At 41.9% G+C, this 27081-nt stretch overlaps 1 long non-coding RNA gene across 1 annotated transcript in view; it reads right to left on the minus strand.

Annotated features, from left to right (window-relative positions):
* Window positions 1–27081, minus strand: part of LOC130274059 (uncharacterized) — an 83600-nt gene that overhangs the window by 12831 nt on the left and 43688 nt on the right. Inside the window, exon 3 of the long non-coding RNA XR_008844226.1 lies at window positions 16339–16435. This is a non-coding gene — a long non-coding RNA (uncharacterized LOC130274059). The remainder of the gene's footprint in view (window positions 1–16338; window positions 16436–27081) is intronic.

Here is a 27081-nt window from a genome sequence, read left to right on the forward strand (position 1 = left end):
TTGGTTGATTCTGTGGAGAAGTCTTTTATGGGAGAAATCTTAATGGCGGTCTAGGCCAGATAGTGAACAAAAGAAAAGTAAACAACTCCGGTTAGAGAAGTCACCTATAAATTGGGGGACTAAGGAGATAGGGAGAGGAACAGGGGTCCTTTTATAGAGGAAAGTAAAGCATATGAATTATACTATAATCATTACAAAATGTCTCTAATATGGGGGTACAGTTTTTTGGGAATGGGTTGTCAAGGTGTACTCAGGCAAAAAAGCTTGAGAACCACTGCTGTATAGTACTGTTTTGGGCCTTATAATATGCTAGAAGACATTTGGCATAGTGCAATACACATCTATACTGTATTTATTTAACTAATATTTGGGATTGAATAGGAAGTAACAAAATGAAATACTAATTTATTGTTCACAGATTGCCACAGATTTTAAGATTAATAAGACATATCTGTCAAACCGAGAACCATAGAAGAAATACACACATCTGTAACAATGATTAAAAAGGAAAATGTGCTTGTGACTGTATCTTTTTGTATGACTGCTAAACTATTGCTTTGTTTCACAAGTTGTACCTCTAGGCACATTGACAATGGACCTTGTCTTAAAAAGGATTCAACAAAGTCTACATTGAAGTGCTCTATTCAGCCAGTTTACCCCCCCATGGGGTGCCCATGGCAAAATGAAGACTGAATAGAATGCCAAGATATATACAGGGCTCCATATACTTCAGAACACGGATGAGCCTAATAGACTTCTGTATATCCAATTAACAGTCTAGTAATATATTAGCCTCATGCTGAGCATTAAAGGCATGTGTGAAGGGGACAGTGTTTTCTGGTAATGAGAGAGACAAGGCTTTGGACATATAACCTATTTACAACAAAAGCCCACTGTATGTTAAGAATGATGAGAACATGTGATGTAATCCAGTCATATATACAAGAGTCTACTTCTTAAAGGGTGCACAGCATTTCCCAATACTTTACTGGTTTCAATGAAAAAAATACATTTTCTGCATACATTATACATTATATACTTCTACCCTAAAAACTATTCTGCAAACAGTTAATTCCAAGTATGTACGGTGTATATGATCAGCACATCTAGGATTTTCAGATCCAGAGTTTTAGTATATATATATATATATATATATATATATATATATATATATATGTACACACTGACACGACTGATCTAGAGGTGAATAGCATTATGATACTGTATGTCATCTTTTGACAATAGTCAGTACCATTCTGGAGCTGACAAGGGTCACATTACACCCGTTCTACAACAAGTATGCATAATATTACCCTAGAGGGCATCCTTGGCATATCAATAATTCAAGTATATCATAGGTCACCAGCTCCTCCCACATATATGTTGTTGCCTGTCCTTCTGCCATTTTTCCTTGGCCGAATATGTGTCCCACCTGCATAATTGTGCATAATTAATATGGAGTAATATTCACGCCCATGGGAATTTCGGTCCCCGCCGTGCACTGGGCAGGGACTGGAATGGGATGCCTGCTGAAATCACAGGGCAGTCTGGGCATGCTTGGAGTTGAAGTTTTGCAACATCTGGAGGGCTACAGTTTGAACACCACTATAAAGGGGTCTCCAAACTGTTCTCCTCCAGTTGTTGCATAACTACAACTCCGAACATGCCCTTCGGCTGTCTGGGCATGCTGAGAGTTGTAGTTTTGCAACAACTGGAGGCACACTGGTTGGGAAACATTGTCTGTTAGGTAACAGACAATGTTTCACAACCAGTGTGCCTCCAGCTGTTGCAAACTACAACTCCCAGCATGCACTGACAAACCGTACATGCTGGGAGTTGTAGTTTTCAAACAGCTGGAGGCACACTGGTTGCAATACACTGAGTTAAGTAACAAACTCTCAGTGTTCCTTCAGAAGTTGCATAACTACAACCCCCAGCATGCAGGGACAGCCAAAGGGCATGCTGGGAGTTCTAGTTTTGCAACAGCTGGAGGTTTGCCCCCCCCCCCATGTGAATGTACAGGGTACATTCACACAGGCGTGGGTTTACAGTGAGCTTCTCGCTGCAAGTTTGAGATGCAGCAAATTTTCCGCTGCAGCTCAAACTCCCAGCGGGAAACTCGCTGTAAACCCCCGCCCATGTGAATGTACCCTAAAAACACTACACTAACACAAAATAAAAAGTAAAACACTACATATACATATACCCCTACACAGTTACACCCCCCCCCCCCCCAATAAAAATGAAAAACTTAAAGTACGGCACTGTTTCAAAAACTGAGTCTCCAGCTGTTGCAAAACAACAACTCCCAGTATTACCGGACAGCTATTGACTGTCCAGGCATGCTGGGAGTTTTGCAACAGCTGGAGGCACCCTGTTTGGGAAACACTGCCATAGGGTAATTTTTGGTATTGGAGGCAAGTGTAATTCTTGCATCCGAGTCCGTACCTATGCAAATCCCTAATTTAGGCCTCAAATGCGCATGACGCTCTCTCACTTTGGAGCCTTGTCATATTTAAAGGCAACAGTTTAGAGCCACATATGGAATATTTCCATACTCGGGAAAAATTTCCTTACAAATTTCTCCTTTCACCCCTTATGAAAAGGTAAAGTTTGGGTCTACTCCAGCAAGTTATTGTAAAACATTTACATTTTTTACACTAACATGCTGGTGTTGCCCCATACTTTTTCACAAGAGGTAAAAGGGAAAAAAGACCCTCAAAATTTGTAATGCAATTTCTCCTGAGTACGGACATACCCCACAACAAGGCTCAGGAGTGAGAGCGCCATGTACATTTGAGGTGATTTGCACAGGGGTAGCTGATTGTTATAGCGGTTCTGACATAAACACAAAAAAAAAAAACACATGTGACCCCATTTTGGAAACTACACCCCTCATGGAACGTAACAAGTGAGCCTTAACACCCCACAGGTGTTTGAAGAATTTTCGTTAAAGTTGGACGTAAAAATTTGTATTTTTTCACTAGCTAGTGTTATCCCAAATTTTTCTTTTTCACAAGGGGTAATTGGTAAAAAGCCCCTCAAAATTTGTAACAACATTTCTTCTGAGTATATAAATATCACATGTGTGGACGTAAAGTGCTCTGCAGCGCACTACAGGGCTCAGAACAGAAGGAGCTCCATTGGGCTTTTGGAGAGAGAATGTGTCTGAATTGAAGGCCATGTGCGTTTACAGTGCCCCATGGTGCCAGAACAGTGGACCCCTCCACATTTGACCACATTTTGGAATCTACACCCCTCACGTAATGTAATGAGGGGTGCAGTGAGCATTTACACCCCACAGGTGTCTGACAGATTTTTTGAACAGTGGTCCATGAAAATGAAAACTTTTATTTTTCATTTGCACAGCCCACTGTTCCAAAGATCTGTCAAACGCCAGTGGGGAAAATGCTTACTGCACCCCTTATTACATTCTATGAGGGCTATAGTTTCCTAAATAGGGTCACATGTGGGGGGCTCCATTGTACTGGCACCATGGGGGCTTTGTAAACGCGCATGGCCCCAAACTTCCATTCCAAACAAATTCTCTCTCCAAAAGCCCAATGGCACTCTTTCTCTTCTGAGCATTGTAGTTCACCCGCAGAGCACTTTACATTGAGATCTGGGGTATTTCCATACTCAAAAGAAATGGGGTTAAAAATTTTGGGAGGATTTTTCTCCTATTACCCCTTTTGAAAATGAAAAAAATTGGTGTTACACCAGGATTTTAGTTAAAAAAAAAACGAAAAAAAATCATTTACACATCCGACTTTAACAAAAAGTCGTCAAACACCTGTGGGGTGTTAAGGCTCACTGTACCTCTTGTTATGTCCTTGAGGGGTGTAGTTTCCAAAATAGTATGCGATGTGTTTTTTTTTTCTTGCTGTTCTGGCACCATAGGGGCTTCCTAAATGCGACATGCCCCCCAAAAACCATTTCAGCAAAATTTAATTTCCTAAAGCCAAATGTGACTCCTTCTCTTCTAAGCATTGTAGTGCGCCCACAGTGCACTTGACGTCCACACATAGGGTATTTCCATACTCAGAAGAAATGGAGTTACACATTTTGGGGGGTATTTTCTCCTATTACCCCTTGTAAACATGTAAAATTTGGGGAAAAAACTGCATTTTAGTGAAAATAAAATAAACATTCATTTACACATCCAATTTTAATGAAATGTTGTCAAACATCTGTGGGGTGTTAAAGCTCACTGTACCCCTTGTTACATTCCGTAAGGGGTGTAGTTTCCAAAATAGTATGCCATGTTTTTTTTTTTTTTTTTTTTGCTGCTCTGGCACCATAGGGACTTCCTAAATGTGAAATGCCCCCGAAAAAACCATTTCAGAAAAACTCAGTCTCCAAAATCCCAATTTCCTTACTCGAGAGAAATTGGGTTACAAATTTTAGGGAGATTTGTAAAAATTCACCCCTTGATAAAAATCAAAAACTGGGTCTACAAGAACATGCTATTATAAAAAAGAAAGATTTTGAATTTTCTCCTTCACTTTGCTGCTATTCCTGTGAAACACCTAAAGGGAATGTCATTTTGAATACTTTGAGGAGTGCAGTTTTTATAATAGGGTCATTTATGGGCCCTTCTGACATGAAGGCCCTTCAAATCCATTTCAAATCTGAATTGGTCCCTGAAAAATTGGTTTTTGAAAAAATGTGAAAAATTGGAAAATTGCTGCTGAACTTTGAAGCCCTCTGATGTCCTCCAAAAGTAATAACATGCCAACTTTATGATGCAAACATAAAGTAGACATATTGGGGGAGATTTATCAAAGGATTTAGACTGGTTTTTCCTGTCTATATTTGTCGCACAGAAAGTTGCAGTCTAAATATGTGCAACTTTTCTGCGACTTTTGCTGTAGAGGATTTTTAGAACATGATGCATGCAAGTCTATTTTAGATGGAAATGCATTGGAAAATGCATTGGTGCTGAATTTATCAAGTGCGACTTTTGTGCGACAAGTCGCATCTGCCCAAAATACGCTGAAATGTCAGACCATGTTGGAGCAGGTCTAAATGCAGTTTAAGCTGTAGACCCTGAAGTCTGAGAACAGAATTTATCAAGGGCTGTGAGACCTTTGATAAATTAGGAGCACAATAGACAGGAGATTACCACATACGCTGGTCTATAAGCATACCCAGAATAGACTAGATTAGGAAATGTCCCCCATTGTATATGTGAATCAAGATATACTTTATTTGGGATGTCCATTTTCCTTATAAGCAGAGAATTTCAAAGTTAAAAAACTAATTTTGGAATTTTTCACCAAGAAATGATGCAAGCATCGATGAAAGTTTACCACTAACATAAAGTAGAATATGTCACGAAAAAACTATCTTGGAATCAGAATGAAAATTGAAAGCATCCCAGAGTTATTAATTCTTAAAGTGACAATGGTCAGATGTGCAAAAAATGCTCGGGTCCTTAAAGGGGTTATCCAAGAAAATTTTTTTTTTTATATATCAACTGGCTCCAGAAAGTTAAACAGATTTGTAAATTACTTCTATTAAAAAATGCAGAGATGTCAGCAGAGAGAACTGTGCTCGTGATGTCATCAGTGTTCCAAAAAGAAACAAATTTCCTCTGTAGCATTCAGCAGGTAATAAGTACTGGAAGGATTAAGATTTTTTAATAGAAGTAATTTACAAATATGTTTAACTTTCTGGCACCAGTTGATTTAAAAAAGAAAAAAAATGTTTTTCCTCCGGAGTACCCCTTTAAGGTTGTTCTTTTCTGTCTAAGTGCTCTCTGGTGACACCTGTCTTGGGAACTGCCCAGTTTAGAAGAGGTTTGCTATGGGGATTTGCTTCTAAACTGGGTGGTTCGCGAGACACGTGTCATCAGAGAGCACTTAGAAAGAAAAGAACAACCTTAAATTTAGAAGCTCATAAGTACTGAAAGGATTAAGATTTTTTAATAGAAGTAATTAACAAATCTGTTTAAATTTCTGGAGCCAATTGATGTATAAAAAAAATAGTTTTTTCCTGGATAACCCCTTTAAGGTGAAAATGGTCTAGGTCCTTAAGGGGTTAAGGATCTCAGCAGAATCTACTCCACTGTCAATTACAAGAGGTGTAGCTGAAGATACTTGGATCTGATACAAAATTTGTACTACCTGTACCTCCCTAAAATAATATAAAATTTTTAGTAGTGCTGTCCTCTTATACAGGAGATAGGGTTGAAACTTTATAGATGTTAAGCACAAGGTGTGACTGAAAGGACGATCTAATAGAGGTCAGTTAGTATCTACTGCCCAGCCAAGAAGTGGAGGAGAAATCTGCCGCTTCCTCCGCTAGGCGGGCAAGTAGTGATGAGGAGAGTGGCGTGAGAGGTGGTGTTGCAAGCGTTCAGGCTCCTGAAGCAGGCACTGTTGAGGAACCTGAGGAGGCACCACGGCCCTGCATCAACATATGCAGCGTCACCATAAAGCGGCCTGTGAGAACGGTGGCTCCGATATGGTGGTCCAGAATGCTTCATCACCCAGTGGCACGCTGCTCCCTGTTTCAGCCAGCCAAAGCTCCACCACCTCAGCCAAAGGGAGCTGTGTGTCACACCCATCTTCTGTCACTCAAAATTCTCCTGCTCCTCCTACTTCGAGTCCGTCATTCCACCAGCAATCCATCGGCGAAGCCATGTCCAAGAGACAACAGTATGCGCCCACTTATCCAATGGCGCAGAAGCTGAATGTGCTCCTGTCCAAGATGCTGGTGCTGCAGTCCCTCCCTTTCAAGTGGTGGACTCTGCACCTTTCGGAGAATTGATGGCTTGTGCAGAGCCGAAATTGAGAGTACAAAGCCGTCATTTCTTTGCGAAGAAGGCAGTACCAGGCCCTGCACAATTTTGTGGAAGAGAACGTGGGTCAGTCCTTGAGCCTGTCGGTGTGTACCAAAGTGCACGGCAGCACCGACGTGTGGAGCTGTAACTATGGTCAGGGACAATACATGTCCTTTATGGCCCACTGGGTGAATGTGTTTCCAGCACAGCCACAACAGCAACTTGGACAGGTCACGCCGCTTCCGTCTCCACGCTCTCCGGCTGTTGGTCCTTTGACAGTGTGCGACTCATCCTCCACCGTGTCCTCAGCCTCCACTGCACAGACATGTCTCAGTGCCCCTCCATCATACCATGTGTGCAGGGCATGGCAGTGTCACACTGTTCTTCACATGGTTTGCTTTGGCAAACTGAGTCACACAGGGGAGGAACTGCTAAAAGTCATTCTTCAAGAAATCGAATCATGGCTTACTCCACGAAAACTGGAAATGGGAACCATGGTGATCGACAATGGGAAGAACATCTTGTCTGCGCTGCGACAAGAAAGGCTGAGCCATGCGCCCTGTATGGCACATGTGTTCAATCTGGTTGTCATCTGCAAGACATCCTCACAATGGGAAGGAAACTTTGCATGCACTTCAGCCACTTGTACACCGCAAAGCACACCCTCCTTGAGCTGCAGCGTCAGAACGGCATCCCCCAACCTAGTGTGATTTGTAACGTTTCCACACTTTGGAATTCCACCCTCCATATGTTGGACCGACAATACAAAGAGAGAAAAGCTATCACCGATTTCTTGATGACCCAAGCGGATAGGGGGACTCCCCTGTGTAACTTCAATGTCAACCATTGGCAGGTCATACGAGACACCTGCCATTTGCTCAGGCCCTTTGAGGAAGCCACATTATAAGTCAGTCGCCAGGATTCAGGGATGAACAACGTCATTCCCCTGTTTCATCTACTACAACACGTGTTGAAAACAATGGCTGGTCAGGGCACTGGAGATGTGGCGCCTACATCCCAAGACCACATAAGCCCTCTGGGGGCTGAACTGGAGGAGGAGGGGGAGGGGCACAGTGGAGCACAGTTTAGGTTTCGCGAGATGGGTGGTTTTTCTAGTCATCTAACAGGTGAGGAGGAGCAGGAGCAGCCAGAGGAGCTAGAGGGTTATGAGGAAGGTAAGACAGAGGACCTAGACACACCGTGTCAATATGCAGTGGAGATGGAGGAAGGGAGTCCCTCCGAGTCACTTGCACAAATGGCACGATGCATGCTCACTTGCTTTCGTAGTGACCGCGGAATTGTCACCATTCGGCAGCGGGATGACTTCTGGCTCTCCACCTTATTGGACCCTCGCTACCAACACAAAATGGGGGCCTTTTTTTTACACCTACAGAGAGGGAGGCAAACTGACCTATTACAGAGACATCCTACATAGTCAGTTGGCCAATGCCTATCTGCGCCATCATCCATCCTCTCGCAGGTCTGACTCTGGCGGGGCCCTCTGCGCTCACCTTCCACTGCCATGGCTGCTGGGGAGGGGTGGGGTTGCAGGAGCAGTACCAGCTCCATCAGCAGCAGTTGCTGATGAGTAGCTTTCTTCACCCGCATAGTGAAGCAACTCATCGGCAGCAGGTACACCTGGAGCAGGACCTGAACCAGCCGGTGGTAGCATACCTTGACATGACCAACACACTTTGCAGATCTGCTGGACTTCTGGGCAGCCAAACTTGATGTGTGGCCGCAACTAGCAGTTTGCCCTGGAAAACCTGTCCTGCCCGGCCAGTAGTGTGCCATCAGAGCGGGTGTTTAGTGCGGCGGGGGCCATAGTAACCCCAAGGAGAACACGTCTGTCTACGAAAAATGTGGAGAGACCATTGTGAAGATGAATCAGGCATGGATCAGCTAGGATTTCCACCTGCCAATGCCTGATGCATCAGAGTAGATTGACCATGGTGCCACACCAACACTTCACAAATATGGAAAGTGATAAACATATTTAAGGTGCTGCTCCCCAGTTACAGACATTCCTCCACCTCAGACAACAAGTAAGTATTGAGGATATGCATTAGCTAAAATGTAACTTTTCTTAGGTTAAAATATATGTACCCCAATTTTTTTTTAAATAAAACAAAAGGAAAGGTGTGCAAAGAATATCATGTGCCACCTACACCACCAAGTATTCATGTAATGCAAAGACCTCTAAAAGGTGAAAGGGAACAACGTATGGTCCAGTGTAATCGGTGGGGGTAAAAACTTCCCCTGTAAGGCCCTACTCTTGCATTAATTCCCTTCTTGTCAATTGTTACTCGCCCTAAAAAAGGGTAGCCCCACACAGGAACCTCTCCCTATTTCCCTTTACAAACACTGCCATTTCCCATGGCTTTTAGGAGGAAATAAAGAGAGTTTCCTGTGTGGGGCCACCCTTTTTAGGGTGAGTAACACTTGCCAAGAAGGGAATAAATAGGGCGAGAGTAGGGCCTTACAGGAGAAGTTTTTATCCCCACCTGCTACAATACATTGTTCCCTTCCACCTTTACGAGGAAAGTGTTACTAGTCTTAAAAAGGGCAGCCCCACACAGAAACCAATTCCCATTTCCACCTAAAAACCCTGTGAAATGGCAGTGTTTGTAGATGGAAATAGGGAGAGGTTTCTGTGTGGGGCCGCCCTTTTTAGGGTGATTAACACTTCCCAAGAAGGGAATTAATAATGCGAGAGTAGGGCCTTACAGGATACGTTTTTACCTCCACCGGTTACAATGGACCATATGTTGTTCCCTTCCACCTTTTAGAGGTCTTTGCATCACATCAATAATTGGTTGTGTAGGTGGCACATGGTGTTTTTTGCACACCTTTCCTTTTGTTTGATTTAAAAAAAATGTTGGGTCCATATATTTTATCCTAAGCATATTATTAAAAGTTAAGTTTTCTATAATTAATATCCTTAACACTAAGGCTAGGTTCAGACTACGGAATTTCCGACAGAAATTCCGTTCTAAAATTTCCGTCCGAAATTCCGCTTGCTAAAAAGTACATGCGAGTCAATGGGATTACCGTGCACCTGTTCATACTTTGGATTTTTTCACTCGGAATTTGCGTGTCTAATTTCCGCTAGAAAATTTCTGCATGAAGAAAAGAGGTGCTCTTTCTTCAGACGGATTTCCGCAGCAGAATCCCATTGACTTCAATGGGACTCTCATTTCCCGGCAGATTTTTGTTCAAACGCGGAATGTAGGCAGATTGAAAGCGGATTACATGCGGAAAATCCGTATGGATTTGAGTCCAAAATTTAAATATGATCAGCCCACTGGTTCTTGGACTAGCCCACATTGAAAAAATTGACTGACCTGGTTTGGGTCAAGTGATCACATTGTCCAAAAGGGGCTGAACTTGGCTCTTAGCACTCCCACTGTTTTCTGCTTGTAATTGAAGCAGAAATTTAAGGTGGATTTTGTGGCGTCATTTCCGTGCGGAATAGCGACGGATTACTCACGGAAATTACAAAATTACGCATGAAACTGAAAAACGCCTTTGGAGGCGGAAAATAGTCGCATAAAATTTTGCAGGCAGACAGTAGGAAATTCTGTAGTCTGAACCTAGCCTAACACTTTTACAAAACAAACAGTTTTCTTCTGCCAACCTGCCTCAGCTACTATTCTGATCCTGCCACCTGCCTGATGCCACACATCTGATGCCAAGTTCTCCTTTTTTCACCCACCTTCATATGTTCTCCTCATGCTGCCGACCAACTCCAGGCTGTGTCATTCAGTCACTATATGGTCTCCTCTTGCTGCCGCCACCTCCATGCTGTGTCATTCAGACACTTTATGGTCTCCTCATAATTCTATAGTGTGAAAGGGGCCTTAGGGAGAAGCACCTTAGTTAATATACAAGCTGATAAGGGAACCAGAGAACCTAGAGCTACCTATGTATGGTGCCTGTGGGGAAAGTTAGTACTTTTGTTTACTAACATATTAGGAGATTGGGAGATTGTGAAAAAAATAAATAAATACTCCAGCCTTAAGCCCCTGGCCTGCAGCTGAGAGACAGTGAATGCCTAGACAGCAGTATAGAAAATTTTATTGCAAATGTTTATGAGCAATGCCTCCCACAGGGGACGATTTTGACTATTGTTCCAGTTGCCAAGTAAAGATCTTCAACTGAATCAGTGTGTGCTCCCTCTGCTTGTTACCATTAGGCCTGAGGCCCTGTCTAGGTCTCAGCCTCTCCTCCATGCCAGAGCCTGTGGGCTTGTACCCTGCTTCCAGCACCACCATATCTAAATCTTATGAGATACTCATGATTTGACCCCCCCCCCCCCCCCCCTTGCCCTTTATGGGCTTCCTTAGTGCCTGCTGTTCTGTGTGGGAACTAGGATAAGCTATTTACAGTGTTTGGTTCGGGGCATCTTTCTGATGGAGAAAGCTAAATACTGGGGGCACTACAGGAGGAACCTACCTAATGGGAATAAATATCTACTGGAGGGACCATCCTAGTGGGGAAAACTACTTATTGGGGGCACTCTTGGGAGGACATACCTAATGGGGAAAATTACTTAACTGGGACAAAACTAACTAATGGGGAAAACTACCTTCCTGGGGAACTAATGGGGGGAAGACCTACCTACTGTCTGAACCCACCTAGGTAAGGGGAGATTTTTCCCAATCCCACTCCTCCCCCAACCCACTTGCTTACCCACTGTTACTGGGTGGGGCCTTAAGGGTGTCGTTATTACTGTTTTGAATATTATAGGTGGGGAAAAGGTGAGAAGGGTGTTGGAAAAGTGAGATCCTAAAATGTGTGTCTGCAGAAATGATTTATCATGGTGGTATTGGCTGGATGTAAAATAGATTCCAAAGAAAACAACTCCAAGATTATGTAATCTGTGAGTTACTAGTCTGCAAAGCCTGTGTGGAGCTGGTCTCTACCACTATATGGGACTGTATGTGGGGGCCAGGATATCAGTCTGTATGTAGTAGGTTATTTATAATACAGTATAAAAGAAAAACTGTCTTCATTGCTAATACCAACCAATCACAGGCCAGCTGTTTGGTTGTTATAAGCAATAAAGACAGTTTTTTACTGTTCTTATAAATTTGCCCCAAATGTATTCAGTTTAGCAACAATATGGTAGTATTATCCAGCCATTATGCAGTGATAACTTGTGGTCCCGATGTGGTGATATTATATTTAACTTTTTACACCCCATTAATGAGAAAATCCTGTGTACGCTCCTGATTTCACAAATAGTGTCCATTTTCGGCTCACATAGGGGGATGCCAATATATTGATTTTCCTGCCGCTGACCTTATACCATATGCCATTGCTTTACTGTCAATAATGTATAATGAACACTGGATATGTCTGATAACATTTTTAACTGCTGATCTATTAATAAAATGGAATTTCCTATAATAATATAGTGGATCATGTGTGTTAAAAATTATACATAAAGAAAGTGCTAAGCTTTATTTGTTGTAAGAATGGAAGCATCTGTTGTAACCTGCAGAAAGGTAGTAGGAAATGTCTTCACCTAGCCTCAGAACTAATAGCCCTACCTCCTTTACACTCCTAGTTTTTTTTTCTTTTTTTTAATCTTGGCATCCATGTTATTTTAATCTTCTTTCACTATTCAGGATGTCAATTTCACCTTGCTGTCTTGACTTGTATAGTTAATGGAACGGGATATGCTTGTTAGCGTGTGCAGGCAGAGCGGAGGGTTGGTGGCAAATCCAAATAAATTTACAGAGTAGTCATTACTTAATAGTATGGTATTCTTAGGCAATTTTCTACTTTAGCCTATGATATTATTATTAGTGTTATATGTTTACTTAATATTTAGGATTCTAAAATGCCCATTGTACAGTGCATTTGCTGGTTGTATGCATATATTAGGTTTATATTATATGTGTTGCTGGTTGCAGATTGGGTAGTTGCTGCAGCCAAAAACTCAGGATACCTTTTATAAGATAGAACAGGGAGATGCTCTGTGATCCGATTGACCGCCATGTAACGTTGTACTTCCCCTGCTGGAGGTGAGCAGTTTGGCTTCCTGAGACTTTCACCTGCTATTGTAGCTATTTGCCAGTGATGACAGAAGCTGGAATTGTCGTGATCTACTGAAAGGTGTTATGTGATCATCTATTCTGGGGAAACGACATGCTTATTTTTAAATGCATATAGATTAGTTCTATCCAGGGGTCAAGTCCTGGAAAAAAAAGTGTGGGAACTCAAGATTTCTAATACACCCCCCCCCCCCCCCCCCCAGTTTGCACAAAAAAAAAATAAAACGTCCGAGCTATAACTTGACCTGCACGGTTCAAGGTCTCTTACAGGCCGCAGGCATACAGCTGCCTACGGTTTATAAGAGTTTAGTAACAGGGCAAGACTCATTGCTCAACATTGCTTATAACAGGTTAACCCTCTGTGTTATTCTACTAGGGGGCTGTTCACATCACCATTTAAACGTACGCTTTGAAAATACAAAAAGGGTTGCCAACGCATACTGTGGTGTACTGGCAGTGGTCTAGTTCACTTTAATGGCCTAAACGTACTCAACTAGTGACTAAGTTTGAGTCCATTCCCTTCATGTATATGTTTACTGTGCAGCACGGTAAAGCACAGCAGACCACACTTTTTAGTCACACTAAGTAAACATATACATGCAGAAAATGGACTAAACATAGACATTAGCCCTTGACTAGGTTTAGGCCACTAAAGTAAATGGGGGCATTTCCACTACACTGCAGTATATGTTGACATTTCTGTTTGACAGAATATATACCCTACATGTAAGGTTAAATCATGATGTAAAAATATGGGACCATATATAGTAGCCAGAGAAGGAGAGAACAGAGGTAACTACTGCCCCCTACCCTCACAAATATTCCCGTACAGTGACTATATAATGGTAGATATAAGCTGCACACAGGCTCTGCAGACCATATAAGCAATTACATACAGTTACATCAAGTGACTCGCACATGATGTCTTCTCTGATCAGAGTCGCTTACTTTCCTTTTTCTTCTCCCTCTGGCCCAGAATGTCATGCCAATTAATTCCAGCCACAACTCGTCTCCACAGAACCTGCATTTTTCCAGCACCTATAGTGCCCCAAACAGTAATAATGCCACCCTGTAGAGATTACCAGCTCTCCTGTATAGCCCCTATATGACAGTAGGCCCTGACCGAAGTTAGATATCATCACAGTCCAACTCCACAGTAGTGGCTGTTCTGCTCCTCATTGGCGGGCAGCAGAGGGCCCGATGTATTTTAGCAGAGGTGACTGTCTCAGCATGTCTATTCCCAGCAGCCATTGCCCTGTTAAAGTGGTAGAGGGCGGCAGCATTCCTAATGTGGCGGTGATGGCCCTGGGTGGCTGTCAATCAAGAATACACACTGTAACAAATTACCTTTCAGATAACAAACTGTAACAAACCCTTCATAGAATTAAGGAGACAGCCCATTTTGGCCTTGAAGACACAGAGACCCAGATTTATCAAACTCTGTGAGGGTTAAAGTGAAGTGATTTTTCTGCAGCAACCAATCACAGCTAAGCTAATGAGCTCTGGTAAAGTGAAAGCTGAGCTGTGATTGGTTGCTGTGAGAAAATCACTACACTTTTACTCTCACACAGTTTGATAAATCTGGGCCAGAAAGTTTATTTGTTTTGCGTTTTGATTTTTTCCTCCTCGCTTTCTAAGAACTATAACTCATTTCACCATCCACAGACACAAGTCTTGTTTTTACATGACCAATTGTACTTTGTAATGACATCACGCATTTTACTATAAAGTGTATGGTGCAACCAAAAAAATATAATTTGTGAGGGAAATTGAAAAGAAAAACGCAATTGTGCCACTTTGGGGGGGGGGGGGGGTCATTTATTTGGAGTGCACTTTATGGTAAAAGTTATATGCCATCTTTATTCTGTGGGTCAATATTATTAAGATGATATCCATGCCTACATGCTTTTCTATTATTGTACTGCTTTAAAAAAAAAAAATCAAGCATTTAAAAAAAATAAATAAATAGTATTCTGACCCCTATAACTTTTTTAATTTTCCCTATACGGGGCTGTATGAGGGCTCATTTTTTGTGCCATGATCTGTAGTGTTCATCAGTACCACTTTTGCACATAAAATACTTTTTGACCACTTTTATATTCAATTTATTCTGGGTTGTGATGTGGACATTGGAATTATTTTACATTTATGCCATTCACCATATGGGATCATAAACATTATATTTTAATAGTTCAGATATTTTCACATGCAGTAATAGAAGATATGCATTTTTTTTTTCTTTTTATTAAAAAAATTAAAAAAGGGAATTATTTAAATCTTTATTAGGGAAGGGCTCATGTGTGTTTAAAAAAAAAAAAAAAAAAACTAACATTTTTATTGGTTTACTTTCACTTTTTTAGGTCCCCTATAGGGAAACTTTACATGCAATCTTTAGAATGCTTACACTGAGTAATGTTGCGCTGTTGCATAGCATTACTCAGTGTTATTGGTGATCTGACAGTACAGCCTGGCTCAGCAGGCTCTATCAGCAGATTGGAGCCAGGACCCACACGGAGCAGGTGAGAGAGAGTAACTCTGACAGGGTAGCAAACTGATTGGACCCCAGCATACATGTTGCGAATGTAGCCAATCGGTTTAGGGGGACAGTGATTGCAGCACTTAAGGGGTTAATGAAGGAGAACAGCAAGAACGCCGTTCTCTGTCATTGACTGTAACCAGGGCATCAAGACTGATATTAACCTCCAATGGGGGAGATTTATTAAAACCTGTGCAGAGGATGAGTTGACCAATTCCCCATAGCAACCGATCAGATTGAAAAAAGCTATCTGATTGGTTGCTATGGGCAACTGCTCCACTTTTCCTCTGCACAGGTCTTTATATATCTCCCCCAATGTTCTTAAGGGGTTATAATTCTGATTATACACTGTAACAAAAACCTCCTTATGTCCCTATTATCATGATAACGCACTGTAACAAACCTCCTCTTGTAATCTTCTTACTACTGTCGTAAAACAATGTAACAAACCTTCTCATGTAATTACCTTACTACTATGGTGACACACTGTAACAAACCTCCTCCTCATGTAATCACCTTACTACTGGGGTGACACACTGTAACAAACCCTCTCCTCATGTAACAAACCCCCTCCACGTGCTTCTCCCGCCTGTATCTAACAATTGTGGTGGTCACAATACTGAGGCTCAACACATTTGACATGCCTCTCAGACTGGGATACATTAATATATTTTTTATGTGGCATTGTATTATGTATTTTCCCCTAATCAGTCTCACATTGGACAATGATGACCTTATAGATGACATTGAAGATGATGTAAATAATAAGAACAGTGATGAAGTAAAGCTTGGGAAAACCTAAGAATTGTACAGCTCCAGTGACAAGAATGTGGGTGCACATAACTGACTGGAAAGTTCTCAACCATTGCAGATTATCAGATGTTAAATCTGGGATATTAAAAATTTGGCTCAGAGCAGGAAATGTTATGAATTAAAAATATAACATTACTCACCTGTTAAACCCCTGCGGCTCCAGCACCGCTGCTCTGTTAGGATTTTCTGGTGTGGATTTGTTGCTGTGGATTTGTTGATGTAAATTTCAGAGTAAAACTAAATGAATAAATAAATAAATAAGTAGTTAAACACACCTTCAAATCCGCAGCATCAAATCCCTAACATGAAGTACACAATGGATAACGCACATGTAATTGAAAAGGTTTTTCTGTTTTATAACATTTCTTAAGAGGCTGGGACTGGGGTGAAAAAGAAATAGACAACGGAGTGGCAGCAAATCTAGGGGTGCATTCAAACATACAGGATCTGCTGCGGATCTCAAGCTTTTAAATCCGCAGTTGCAACATGTGTGTAAAATTCACAGTTGCAATTCTTACAGTATGCGATCACACTACGTTCCCGCCCCCTTTAATTGCATCCGTCGAAAAACCGGATGCCGAGGTATACTGTTAATAGAAGCTGCAGACCCCATTCACTTCTATGGCCAATCAGTTTTTCCCCTTGTGACTCCATTCGAGAAGTATGCAATTTTAAGCAGGCTCATGACAGGGACTGTTGTGCTTTTGAAATAGCGCATACGTCCTGAGAGGAGTCACTAGGTGACTCCTTTTGGCCATAGAAGTGAACAGGGTCTGCTGCTCCCATTAACAGTATACATTGGCATCCCCCTTTCAGTGGGGTGCCCATGGATACAATTAAAGGGGTACTCCGGTGAAAACCTTTTTTCTTTTAAATCAACTGGTGCCAGAAAGTTAAACAGATTTGTAAATTATTTCTATTAAAAAATCTTAATCCTTCCTGTACTTATTAGCTGCTGAATACTACAGAGGAAATTATTTTCTTTTTTGAATTCTCTCTGATGACATCACGAGCACAGTGCTCTTTGCTGACGTCATTATAATAATAATGATAATAACTCTTTGTTTATTGTTGTCCTTAGGGGGATTTGAACCCAAGGCCCCAGCACTGCAAGGCAGCAGTGCTAACCACTGAGCCACCATGCTGCCTTTAGCATAAATCTGCTATGCACGATTGCTAAAATGGACAGAGATGTCAGCAGAGAGCACTGTGCTCGTGATGTCATCAGTGTTCCAAAAAGAAAGGAATTTCTTCTGTAGCATTCAGCAGCTAATAAGTTCTGGAAGGATTAAGATTTTTTAATAGAAGTAATTTACAAATATGTTTAACTTTCTGGCACCAGTTGATTTAAAAGAAAAAAGGTTTTCACCGGAGTACCCCTTTAATGTTGGCAGGGATTTAGTGTGTTCGTACCCTTATGTATTTTTTATTGCAATTGCATGCAGATTTGCAACTTCAGATCCACAGCAGATTTGGTGTGTGTACGTGTGTGAAAACACCTTTAGCCTATGTTCACATGGCCGAAAATTTGCAGAATGTCCACACATTTGGTTGCTCCTGAAGCACTAGGACCTTTCAGAAATGCGCTGTCTACTAAAATGGCAAAGCATTTCCGAGCAGAATTCTAAAGAAACATTGATCTGGTTCAATGTTCCAGTGGACGCCAGAATAGGGATTTCGAGTATTAGATGTTGAAATACCTGTATAAATGCATTTATATCATTTTAACATCTGTCTATTCCTAATTTGTAATTATGAGTATTAGATGCTGAAATACGGTGGTGAAAAAATTATTTAGTCAGCCACCAATTGTGCAAGTTCTCCTACTTAAAAAGATGAGAGGCCTGTAATTTTCATCATAGGTATACCTTAAAGGGGTATTCCAGGCCAAAACTTTTTTTTATATTTCAACTGGCTCCGGAAAGTTAAACAGATTTGTAAATTACTTCTATTAAAAAAATCTTAATCCTTCCAATAGTTATTAGCTTCTGAAGTTGAGTTGTTGTTTTCTTTCTAACTGCTCTCTGATCACTCACGTCCCGGGAGCTGTGCAGTTCCTATGGGGATATTCTCCCATCATGCACAGCTCCCGGGACATGACATTATCATTGAGCAGTTAGACAGAAAACTTCAGAAGCTAATAACTATTGGAAGGATTACGATTTTTTAATAGAAGTAATTTACAAATCTGTTTAACTTTCTGTAGCCAGTTAATATATATATAAAAAAAAGTTTTGCCTGGAATACCCCTTTAACCCCTTCCCGACCTATGACATACCTGTACGTCATGGGTGGCAAGGTGTTCCCGACCCATGACATACAGGTACATCATGGACATTACTGCCGCTACTCGCGACATCCCGCAGCGCCCGGAAAGATGGTGGCTATCACTGATAGCCAGCCATCTTACCATGCGACCACGGGGGGGTTTCGTCCCCCACCCCCCCCCCAGCGATCGCTGCTATCAGCTGGTCAAATCTGACTAGCTGATAGCAGCGTTTCGCTATCAGAATACTTAGCAGCGCGGTGTGTGAGTCCCAATCACGGGGATCGGGACACCACCGCTCTGCTAAGTGTCCCTGACCCGTCCCCCGGCGTCACTTACCCATCGGAGCGGTGTCCCGAGCGGTCCCGGCATCCTCCGTGCAGTCCCGGCGTCCTCCGTGCGGTCCCGGCTGCGCTGCGTCCCGGAGGTGAGTTTCCGGCAGCGGGGCGGCATCTTCATTGGCAGCAGTGAGATCGCCGTAAAGCGATCTCACTGCTGCCTCTGAGAGTTTCAAAACTGCAACTCCCAGCATGCCCAGACAGCCTTTGGCTTTCTGGGCATGCTGGGAGTTGTAGTTTTGCAACATCTGGAGGTCCACAGTTTGGAGACCACTGTATAATGGTCTCCAATCTGTGCTCTTCCAGATGTTGCAAAACTACAAATCTCAGCATGCTCAGTCTGTCCAGGCATGCTGGAAGTTGTAGTTCGGCAACATCTGATCCTTCAGATATTGCCGAACTACAACTTCCAGCATGCCTGGGCAGTCTGGGCATGCTGGGAGTTGTAGTTTTGCAACAACTGGAGGCACACTAGTTGGGAAACATTGTCCGTTTCCTACCTCAGTGCCTCCAGCTGTTGCAATTGTTGCAAAACTATAACTCCCAGCATGCACTGACAGACCATGCAGGGAGTTGTAGTTTTGCAACAGCTGGAGGCACACTGGTTTGGAAACACTAAGTTTGGTTGAAAAACACTTGAAAGTTTATTACTTAACTTAGTGTTTCCAAACCAGTGTTCCTCCAGCTGTTGCAAAACTACAACTCCCAGTATGCACGGACAGCCAAAGGGCATGCTCGGAGTTTGCAACAGCTGGATGTTTGCCCCCTCCCCCCAATGTGAATGTACAGGGTACACTCACATGGGCGGAGGTTTACAGTGAGTGCTGCAAGTTTGAGATGGCGCAAATTTTGCGCTGCAGCTCAAACTTCCAGCGGCAAACTTGCTGTGAACCTCTGCCCATGTGACTGTACCCTAAAAACACTACACTACACTAACACTAACCTAAAATAAAAAGTAAAAAACACTACATATACACATATCCCTACACAGACCCCCTCCCCCAAAAAATGAAAAACGTCTGGTACGCTACTGTTTCCAAAACGGAGCCTCCAGCCGTTGCAAAATAATAACTCCCAGTATTGCCGGACAGCCATTGACTGTCCAGGCATGCTGGGAGTTTTGCAACAGCTGGAGGCACCCTGTTTGGGAATCATTGGCATAGAATACCCCTATGTCCACCCCTATGCAAATCCCTAATTCAGGCCTCAAATGCGCATGGCGCTTTCTCACTTTGGAGCCCTGTCGTATTTCAAGGCAACAGTTTAGGGCCACATATGGGGTATCTCCGTACTCGGGAGAAATTGCCTTACAAATTTTGGGGGGCTTTTTCTTCTTTAACCCCTTATGAAAAGGTGAAGTTGGGGTCTACACCAGCATGTTAGTGTAAAAAAAAAAATTTTTTTACACTGACATGCTGGTGTTGCCCTATACTTTTCATTTTCACAAGAGGTAAAAGGGAAAAAAGACCCTCTAAATTTGTAACGCAATTTCTCCTGAGTGCGGAGATACCCCATATGTGAGCGCAAAGTGCTCTGGGGACGCACAACAAGGCCCAGAAGGGAGAGTGCACCATGTACATTTGAGGTGATTTGCACAGGGGTGGCTGATTGTTACAGCAGTTCTGACAAACGCAAAACAATAAATATCCACATGTGACCCCATTTTGGAAACTACACCCCTCACGGAATGTAATAAGGGGTGCAGTGAGCATTTACACCCCACTGGTGTATGACAGATTTTTGGAACAGTGGTCTGTGAAAATGAAAAATAAAATTTTTGATTTGCACAGTCCACTGTTTCAAATATCTGTCAAACGCCAGTGGGGTGTAAATGCTCACTGCACCCCTTATTAAATTCCATGAGGGGTATAGTTTCCAAAATGGGGTCACATGTGGGGGGGGGTCCACTGTTCTGGCACCATAGGGGCTTCCTAAATGGGACATGCCCCCCAAAAACCCTTTCAGAAAAACTCACTCTCCAAAATCCCATTGTCGCTCCTTCCCTTCTGAGCCCTCTACTGCGCCCGCCGAACACTTTACATACGCATATGAGGTATTTCCTTACTCAAGAGAAATTGGGTTACCAATTTTAGGGTGATTTCTCTCCTTTTACCCCTTGTAAAAATTCAAAAATTGGGTCTACAAGAAAATGCGAGTGTAAAAAATGAAGATTTAGAATTTTCTCCTTCACTTTGCTGCTATTCCTGTGAAACACCTAAAGGGTTAAAACACTTACTGAATGTCATTTTGAATACTTTGGGGGGTGCAGTTTTTATAATGGGGTCATTTATGGGGTATTTCTAATATGAAGATCCTTAAAATCCACTTCCAACCTGAACTGGGCCCTGAAAAATTACGATTTTGAAAATCTTGAGAAGAATTGGAAAATTGCTGCGGAACTTTGAAGCCCTCTGGTGTCTTCCAAAAGTAAAAACTTGTCAATTTTTTAATGCAAACACAAAGTAGACATATTGTATTTGTGAATCAATATGTAATTTATTTGGAATATCCATTTTCCTTTCAAGCAGAGACTTTCAAAGTTAGAAAAATGCTAAATTTTCAAAATTTTCATGAAATTTTTAGATTTTTTACCAAGAAAGGATGCAAATATCAGTGAAATTTTACCAATAACATAAAGTAGAATATGTCACGAAAAAACAATCTCGGAACCAGAATGATAAGTAAAAGCATTCCAGAGATATTAATGTTTAAAGTGACAGTGGTCAGATTTTCAAAAAATGCCCAGGTCATGAAGGTGAAAATGGGCTGGGTCATGAAGGGGTTAACTATGGGAGATATAATGAGAAAAAAAAATCCATAAAATCACATCTGTCTGATTTTTAAAGAATTTTTTTGCAAATTATGGGGGAAAATAAGTATTTGGTCAATAACTAAAGTTCATCTCAATACTTTGTTATATACTCTTTGTTGGCAATGACAGAGGTCAAACATTTTCTGTAAGTCTTCACAAGGTTTTTACACACTGTTGCTGGTATTTTGGACCATTCCTCCATGCAGATCTCCTCTAGAACAGTGATGTTTTGGGGCTGTTGCTGGGCAACACGGACTTTCACCTCCCTCCAAAGGTTTTCTATGGGGTTGAGATCTGGAGACTGGCTAGGCCACTTCAGGATCTTGAAATGCTTCTTATGAAGCCACTCCTTCATTGCCGGCGGTGTGTTTGGGATCATTGTCATGCTGAAAGACCCAGCCACATTTCATCTTCAATGCCCTTGCTGAATGAAGGAGGTTTTCACTCAAAATCTCAGAATACATGGCCCCATTCATTCTTTCCTTTACACGGATCAGTCGTCCTGGTCTGTTTGCTGAATAAGAGCCCCAAAGCAAGATGTTTCCACGCCCGGGATTTACAGTAGGTATGGTGTTCTTTGGATGCCACTCAACATTCTTTCTCTTCCACACACGACAAGTTGTATTTTTACCAAAAAGTTTTACTTTGGTTCTTGATCATCCAAATGCTCTCTAGCAAACTTCAGATGGTCCCTGACATGTACTGGCTTAAGCAGGGGGACACGTCTGGCACTGCAAGATTTGAGTCCATGGCAGCATAGTGTGTTACTAATGGTAGGCTTTCAGGGGTGTGGAAATGAAAAAAAAAAAAAAAAACTACTTGTCCAAAGGACTAAGGCGGGACACAATCTACTTTTCCCTCAAGAAAATCCACTTGTCCTGGTAGATAAAATAATTTCAACCAAAATAGTATGTAAATAAGTCCATAACTCTTATTTTTCCATCTACAGACCAATATGAGGCTTGTTTTTTGCGGGGCCAAGTATACTTTGTAATGACACCTTTTATTTTTCCATAACTTATGCTCTGAAACAAAAAAAATATTTGTGAGGTGAAATAGAAAAAAATGCAAATTTGGGGTTTTTCTTTTTTCCACCATTCACTTTGTGGTCAAACTTACATATTATTTTGATACTTTAGGTCAGCCTGATTACACCAATACCAAATTTGTTTAGTTTACGTCATGTTTTAATAATACATAAAAAAAAAAAAAGTTTTAATTAAAAAAAAAAGTTCCTGACCCCTATAACATTTTTATTTTTCCGTATAGTGGGCTGTATGAGGGCCCATTTTTTCGGGCGGTAATATTCTGTTTGTATCGGTACCATTTTGGTATTGATCGGACTTTTGAAATACTTTTTTGGGATGTAATGTTATAAACATAAAAAATGCAATTCTGTGATTTTTTTTACGTTAATGGCATTTACCATACGGGATATAAAATTGTCTTTAATAGTTCAGACAGTTACACATGCGCCAATACCAAATATGTTTATTTTTATTATGTTTACTTATTTTTATATGGAAAAGGGGGGTGATATGAACTTTTAATATGGAAGGAGTTAATGGGTGTTTTTAAACTTTTATTAAACTCTCTTTTTTAAACAAACTTTTTTTTAGGAGGAATCATTTAGATTCCTTATACAGATCAATGCAGCTCTATTGAACTCCATTGTTCTATGTTCATTTGGTTGAGCCTGCTCAAGGCAGGCTCAATCAAATGCAGATCTATGGGGGCAGCCATGAATGTAGAGGTAAGCCGGCTACCTCCACTGTGGATTGCCCCCCCCCCCCCCGCGATTGTGTTGTGGAGGGGGGGGGGGGATCCACCCCGCTAGACAAACAGGGATGGTTAAAAGATCCCTTTAGACACCGCTGTGAACTTTGACAGTGGTGATCTAAGGGGTTAATAGCCGGCCATGGCGATCGCTGCATGCCGGGCTATTAGCCGCAGCCCCCGGCTACTGAAATCAGCTAGGGGCTGCCGAGGATGGAGCAGGCTCGAATCAGGAGCCCAATCTATACACCCTGAGCTCCGATGTGAGGTGCAGACTTGCATCCCATACATGTCTGCATCCGCTCATGCACCTCACACTGGCATTATAAAAAAAAAAAAATGGAGAAGTTGGTCTGGCCCTGATTGCCCGATACAGAGCTAAAGCTATGAAAAATTCACCTGCCCGGCACCCAGAACTACCCAGAACTGTCCCGGCGTCGGGCAAAAGGATTTCCACATCCCTGCCTTTGTTAATTTGGTCCCAGCTCTCTGCAGGTCATTCACTAGGTTCCCTCGTGTGGTTCTGGGACTTTTATTCACCGTTCTTGTGATCATTTTGACACCATGGGGTGAGATTTTGCATGGAGCCCCAGATCGAGGGAGATTATCAGTGGTCTTTTATGTCTTCCATTTTCTAATAATTGCTTCCACAGGTGATTTCTTCACACCAAGCTGCTTGCCTATTGCAGATTCAGTCTTCCCAGCCTGGTGCAGATCTACAATTTTGTTTCTGGTGTCAGTCGACAGCTCTTTGGTCTTGTCATAGTCATAGTACAGTTTTGAGTGTGACTGTTTGAGGTTGTGGACAGGTGTCTTTTATACTGATAACAAGTTCAAACAGGTGCCATTATTACTGTTTATGAGTGGAGGACAGAGGAGACTCTTAAAGAATAAGTTACAAGTCTGTGAGAGCCAGAAATCTTGCTTGTTTGTAGGTGACCAAATACTTATTTTTCTGAGGAATTTACAAATTAATTCATTAGAAATCCTACAATGTGATTTCCCCCCATTCTGTCTCTCATAGTTGAGATATACCTATGATGAAAATTACAGGCCTCTCTCATCTTTTTAAGTGGGAGAACTTGCACAATTGGTGGCTGACTAAATACTTTTTCCCTACTGTACCTGTATAAATGCATTTCCATCACTTATCCTCCTATATGACAACCGGAAAGATAAAGCAATCTGCTTGCTGTCATTGGCCGATAGATTTACTTCTTGCATTGAAGACAGTTACTTGCTCTTTAACAAAGACAGCAGCTTCATCTGTTCTGAACGTCCGCCTGAACCGATGAATTATATGAATATCATAATAAGGCAATTCATCATTTTCCAAGGTCCAATAAAACCGTAACGGTTCCATCTGGTGATTTCCATGTCATCATTTCTATTTTTATGTGTTCCTTCCTACCTAGACTGAAATTCAGCCTGTGATTAAAAAGAAGACAGTGGAACACTGAGTAAGGAATGTACCTTCACTTGACGCCTACACCCAGAAGCTTACAAAACAGAAGGTTCTTACACCTGTGGGGATAGAACAAGTGTATCAGTGTCCCAGGATTTGCCTCAGCCCGTTTCTTTGTTGCTTGGAATGTGCCGATGAGACAATCAGGTGCATTAGGCGCGTGGAAGCCTGCTTGAAGATGAGTACCTGAGACAGGGAGGGGGCTGTGACTCACTTCACATAATAATCTGATAATAGTCATTGTGAGCGCACTGGCTGCATAGAACAAACTGGAGTGTGCGATTTCCCCGCTGCTCACCTTCTGTTGATCAGATTTTCCATAAGAAAGCCTTTAGTCAGGTCTATCTCATATAGCATCTATATTTGTGTTTCCCAACCAAAGTGCCTCCAGCTGTTGCAACAGCTGGAGGAACCCTAGTTGGGAAACACTGAATTATGGTATGGCTATAAACTAGACATATAGGCGGCCGTCATAACAAAAGCATGTTAAAAACAATGCTCAAAAAAACAAAAAGAAAAATAGCCAGCACAACTGCCTAATACACGGGTGCACACTGCTGTGGCAAATACAGAGTATACAGAAAAAGAAGGTTGCAGCAGCACACTTGGTCAAAATATGGAGGCTCTTAGCACACTTTTTGATCAAAACGTGTCCCCCCATCCACCACACGGAGGTGGCCTCATTTCGGATGGGACCCTAACACACATTCTGAGCCTAACACTCATAACACTCACCTCTGCTGGGCATATAGCCTCTGACCTGGTGACATACTGGATCCATTAAAAACAACGCTATGAAAGAATTCCTGGATCCTGGATATGTTCTTTAGAATAAAGAATTAATTCTGGAAAACACTTTTTTTTATTTTTAAATCAACCGTCATGCCCCCTCCCATAGACTTGCATAGCGGGGGCGGGGGGTGACGTCACATGGGGCGGAGTCGTGGCATCACAACTCCAGCCCCGTGGTCGCCAACCAGCTGTTTGTGAGCTGGCACCACAGCGTGCAGCTCAAACAGGTGGGTGGCAAATACAAGATTGCGGGTGTCCTTTGGATAGGGGATAAGATGTCTCAGGGCCAGAGTACCCCTTTAAACAGATTTGTAAACTACTTCTATATAAAAATCTTAATCCTTACAGTACTTATAAACTACTGTATGGTCCAGAGGAAGTTCTTTTCTTTTTGAATTTCCTTTCTGTCTGACCACAGTGCTCTCTGCTGACACCTCTGTTCATGTCAGGAACTGTCCAGAGCAGGAGAGGTTTGCTATGGGGATTTGCTTGTACTTGGAAAGTTCCCCATACAAACAGAAGTGCTAGCAGAGAGCACTGTGGTCAAACTGAAAAGAAATTAAAAAAGAAAAGAATTTCCTCTGAAGCATACAGCAGCTGATAAGTACTGTAAGGATTAAGATTTTTAAATAGAAGAAATTTACAATTCTGTTTAACTTTGTGGCATCAGTTGATTTTTTTTTTTTTAAAAACCTCTAATGTTAGAACAAATGGTTCTAAGAATGTTCTCCTTATTTATTTACCTTTTGTTCTATTCTTCTCCAAAATACCTTATACTATTGTTCTCTGGAATGTCGGTGCGGAAAATTTCGCAAGGACATTCCGCTGCAGCAAAGTACCATTCTACTGCACTGTTCACATGGTGGAATTGCCACGACAGAAACATCTGCCGCATAAAGAATAGACTTGTCTACAAGACAGCGCTTTTCCCTGCGCTCCACCGGTTTATACAAATGTGCAGAATGTCCAACCTGTTATCCGCGTGGACATTCTGCACATTTTACGCCACGTGAGCATGGCCTTAGGCTGTGCTCACACAATGAAATTATCGTGTGTAATTCTGACGAAAAATTCAGCTTAGAAATTCCACTGCAGCAAAGTCCGATTTGATTTTAATGGGCTTTTGCTGTTGAATTTTCACAGGAGCAACATTCTGCTCAGAAAGAATAGGCATGTCACATACACAAAAAAAAATTTGTGGAAACCTAGCCTCATGATAATTTTTTTGGGCCTATATAAATCATCTGATTTGCTGAGGAATGTGCATTTTCTCTTTCATGGGCTGATTGTTGGCCCTTTGTCATGAGCCAATTATGGGAATAATTGGCCCGTGTAAAAGGCCTTTAAAAGGGGTTATTCAGGAATACAAAAACAGAGCTGATTTCTTTCAAAAACAGCTTGGGGGCTCTGTTCTTCTGTTCCTGAGGATTCTGA

The sequence above is a fragment of the Hyla sarda genome, chromosome 5 (genome assembly GCF_029499605.1).
Source record: "Hyla sarda isolate aHylSar1 chromosome 5, aHylSar1.hap1, whole genome shotgun sequence".
NCBI classification, from domain to species: Eukaryota; Metazoa; Chordata; class Amphibia; order Anura; family Hylidae; genus Hyla; species Hyla sarda.